The 4,697-nt window shown below is 42.4% G+C and overlaps 1 pseudogene; it reads left to right on the top strand.

Annotated features, from left to right (window-relative positions):
- The first annotated feature begins 3,049 nt into the window (after positions 1 to 3,049).
- LOC119468695 lies at positions 3,050 to 3,150 on the top strand (annotated as a pseudogene).
- The last annotated feature ends 1,547 nt before the right edge of the window (positions 3,151 to 4,697 follow it).

Below are 4,697 nucleotides of genomic sequence, written 5' to 3'. Positions count from 1 at the left end.
AAAAAAAAAGAGTAAAAACAATGAAAGCCCTTGGGTGACCACATCTTATGTAAGCATGGTTGATAAATAAAAAGCTTGCATATACAATACTTTTGAAGCCCTCTCTATTTCCCTTCTTATATATCCCTTCCTTTTTTATCAATATATATTGAAAAAATACAGTCTATATATATTAACTATATATACATGCTGTATATTAAATATGTATTAAGTATATAACTAGTGCTGTGAATTTTGTGTATATTATTTACTTGTCCTAGTTGTTGTTATATGTACATATGTCTTTATATATTGCTAAATGTTGTTAGTTTAAAATTTTATGTAAATGTAATGATATTACATATATTATCTCATGGCATTCTTCACTCGGTGTGATGTTTTGAGAGTTCACCCACGTTGATTGTTAAGGCTGAGATAAATTTTCATTATTGTGTAGTTGTTCAACGTAAGAGATATCACAATTCATTTACCCATCTCCTAAATATTTAACTTGTTTTAATAATTTTGTTTTGCCAACAACATACCTGGAGACATTCTTGCACCTCACCTGTTTCACAAGTTAGAATGTTTTTCTGGGGAATTTCTTTAAAAATAACATTCTGAGTCATTGGCTATGAGAACGTTTAGCATTGTTACATAATGTCAAATTGTTTCTGAAGACCTTCGAGTTTTTGAGGATCTGAAAGAAGTCAGGATTGTTGAAATATATAGAGAAACAGGATGAGGGGTTATGAAAAGATACCAAAGAAAACTTTGTTAGTTTGCATGTGTGCGTGTTGGTTTGTGTGTTTTCAGCATAGGGAACACATGAGCATATTTATGAGAGCACATGGAAGGAAACCAATGGATGGAAAGATTTTGAAGATAAAAGTGAGAGACAGCAAAATTAATGGCACAAGTTTCCAAAGGAGTGGAGAGAATGAGTTCAAAATCATAGGGGAGAGAGAAGAGAACTGAGAATAAAAACAAGGCCTTCCAGTTACACTACCCAGTATTTCCCCGCACTTACTAACGCTGGTTAAGAAACAACAGCAGCACAGTGTAAAAGTAAATCCATGATTCTTGTAGGATTTAAAACAAATTATGTTTCAAGTATAGTAGAAGCCTGTGTGTTTTATTTTATTTGTTCATGTGCCAGCTCAAGTTAACAGAGAAAAGGGTGTGAAAGTCCATGAACACCATGTAAACTCTCCTCTTGGAGCGATCCATTGGCAAATTTATCTCAAAAATTATTCTAGTCACCTTTTGCCACAGGCATTAAGATGATTCAACTGATTTTTGTTAGTAAAAGAGCTATAATCTTAAAAAAAAAAAAAAAGTCTGCATATATTACAATGCATACAGTCTTTGGGGAATTTAATATAATTTTGTAACAGCCTCAGAAACAGTCACATTCCAGAGGCCCTTGTCAACAGCTTTGATGCTTACTGCTCACCAGCACCAAAAGGGACGTGTCCCTTTCCAACCAAGGGCCTTGCCCAGAGCTGTCAAGGGATCCACCTTGCTGGGTCAAAGTCTCACAGCTCCTGTAGCATGTGGGGCCAAGCACGTGAGCTGTCAGCAGGCCCCAGCACTCTGGGATGCGAGACTGCTCAAACTTGGAGAGGGCCCTACAGGTCGTTGGAGGAAAATTGCAAGCCCCAAGTACACAGGACACGCACAGGTGGCTTGTGATGAAAACTTAGATGAAGGAGAAAGCCCTTTAGGATGGTCCTTTTGGTCTTCTGGAGGTGTGTGGCTCTAGCCACATTGCAGCGCAGACCATGGACCAGAGCTCCCAACCTCCTGGTTGGACAGCACGGGGGAGCATTGGAACATGGGATGTCACACCAACTGAATCAGAATCTTTAATGTGGTGCTTCTCAGAGGGCCCCCTGGAGCCACAGCAACACTGTCAACTGGGAACCTGTTAGAAATGCACATTCTCAGGCCCCACTTCAGACCCACTGAATTCCGTGGCTGTCCCAGCAATCTTTATTCTGATTGTTCTAATAGTCCCCGCCAGGGATTCTGATGCATGAGCAAGTGTGGGACCTAATTAGAAACTGCATTTCCAGCAAGTTTCCAGGCAGTGCAGATGCAGCTGCCCTGAGGACCATACTCTGAAAACCACCAGCTTCTAACTGTCTAATGGGTAGAGCCAGGCTCTGGGACAGAGTGGGAGAAATTAAAAGCTACCCAGGTGAGTGGCTCTGAGGCAGGTGAGAGTTAATCGGCACTTCCATGGACTCTCATCTCATCTGACATGACACACACCTGGAGAGGGAGCTCACACAGGTGAGAGTGTTACAGGAGAAGAAATATCATCTCCTCAATTTGACCTGCCTGGGATCCCTTTTCATTCCCATAACACTGCAATTTGGGCTCCCTTATATGGCAGGATTTACGTTCTGGGTAACGTAAATCCTCAGGTGCCTAGCCTGAGAATGTGTTCTGGCAATATTGAAGGTGGACCTCTATGGGGAGGGGAACCTGATTTTACCCAAAAGTTAATTTTAGGGTAAAGATGGGGAGGAGACAGCAAATGGGAAGGAAGAGAAAGAGCTGTGAGGAAAGGACTGAAAGATCCGAGGAGCATCCTCTCCCCCACTTCTCTCTCTCTCTCTCTCTCTCTCTCTCTCTCTCCCCCCTCCCCGCCCCCCTCTCTTTTTTAATTGAATATTGAGAAGGGTTTTATGCAAGACTAGATGCAGGAGCTGGGCAAGCTGATCTGCAAAGCAGAAAGCAAAGGACTGAAAGGAGTTAAAGTGCTCGCTTTGGCAGCACATATATAAAATTGGAATGAAAGCTGGCCGCTGTGGCTCCTGCCTATAATCCCAGCACTTTGGGAGGCTGAAGGGGGTGGATCACTTGAAGCCAGGAGTTTAAGACCAGTCTGGCCAACATGGCGAAACCCAGTTTCTACTAAAAATACAAAAACTATCCAGGTGTGGTGGTGCATGACTGTAATTCCAGCTACTTGGGAGGCTGAGACAGGAGCCCAGGAGGCACAGGTTGCAATGAGCAAAGATCACACCACTGTACTCCAGCCTGGGTAATAGAGTGAGGGTCTGTCTCAAAAATAAATTTTAAAAACTGGAACAATACAGAGAAGATTAGCATGGGCCCTGAAAGGATGACATGCAAATTCATGAAAAGTTCCATATAAATAAAAATTATTTTAAAACTTTTTTAAAAACAAATGAGTTAAAAGAGACCCCGAAGGAGTGACAGGGACTGGAGGCCACAGGCCCACCATGGCAGAAGGTCGGACTTCAGACTTCATCAGGGTGAAAACTTCCTGCTCTGAAAAGCCGAACTACAGACTGGGAGAAAACGTTCACAGAACCTGTATTTGAAAAAGGATTTGCATTGCAAACACATAAAGAATCCATACAACTCATTCATAGGAAGGCAAACAATGAAAACTGAGCAGAAGACATGAACAGACACTTCACAAAGGACATGCAAATGGCCAGCACACACAGGAAGAGATGCCCACCCTCAGTAGTCTTCAGGAAGGTGCAGAATGAAACCATGGTAAGATGCTGCCTCTCACCCACAAGCATGGCTGAAACTAAAAAGATGTATAATAGCAAGTGCTGGTTAGAATGTAGGGCAGTTGAAACTCTCCTAGCTTGCTGGCAAGAACTTAAAATAGTACTGGCTGGATGCTGTGGCTCATGTCTGTAATCCCAGCACTTCAGGAGGCCGAGGCGGGCAGATTGCTTGAGCTCAGGAGTTTGAGACCAGCCTGGGCAATATGGCAAAATCCCATCTCTACTAAAAATGCAAAAAATTAGCTGGGTGTGGTGGCACACGTCTGTAGTACCAACTACCCAGGAGGCTGAGGTGGGAGAATCACCTAAGCCAGGAAGGCCGAGGCTGCAGTGAGCCATGATCACGCCACTGCTCTCCAGCCTGGGTGATGGAGTGAGACCCTGTATCAAAAAATAAAAATACAAATAAAATAGTACGATTGCTTGGGAGAACTACTGGCATTTATTTTAAATTTAAACAAACACCCACCATATGACCCGGCAATTCTGTCATGTATTCACTGACGCGCAATGAAAACATAAGTTTGGCTGGGCGTGGTGGCTCACGCCTGTAATCCCAGCACTTTGGGAGGCTGAGGTGGGCAGATCACAAGGTCAAGAGATCGAGACCATTCTGGCCAACATGGTGAAACCCCGTCTCTACTGAAAAAATACAAAAATTAGCTGGGCATGGTGGCGCTCGCCTGTAGTCGCAGCTACTCAGGAGGCTGAGGCAGGAGAATTGCTTGAACCCAGGAGGTGGAGGTTGCAGTGAGCCAAGATCGTGCCACTGCACTCCAGCCTGGTGACAGAGCAAGACTCTGTCTCAAAAAAAAAAAAAAAAAATAAGCTCACAAAAAGACTTGTACACAAATGTGAATAGGCATAAGTAGCTAGTGACCACCATAGTGCCATGTGATTTGATTGCTCAAAAGCTTGTGAAAGTATATATGTTGGAATAATAAGCTGTCTTTTTAAAAGGCTTGTATCCAAATATGCATAGCAGCTTTACTCACAATTGCTAAAAATTGGAAACAATTCAAGTAATCCATCAACTAAAAAAATGGGTAAATAATATTTGGTCTCTTCATAGAAAGGGATAGTAATAAAAAGATTGAAATTACTAATAGATCAAACAACATGGATGAGTCTTAAAACCACTGCATAAAATAAAAGCTG

Source organism: Cebus imitator, unplaced genomic scaffold, assembly GCF_001604975.1.
Source record: "Cebus imitator isolate Cc_AM_T3 unplaced genomic scaffold, Cebus_imitator-1.0 Scaffold475, whole genome shotgun sequence".
In the NCBI taxonomy this organism is placed as follows: Eukaryota; Metazoa; Chordata; class Mammalia; order Primates; family Cebidae; genus Cebus; species Cebus imitator.
This window is presented reverse-complemented; position numbering and strand designations above follow the sequence as displayed.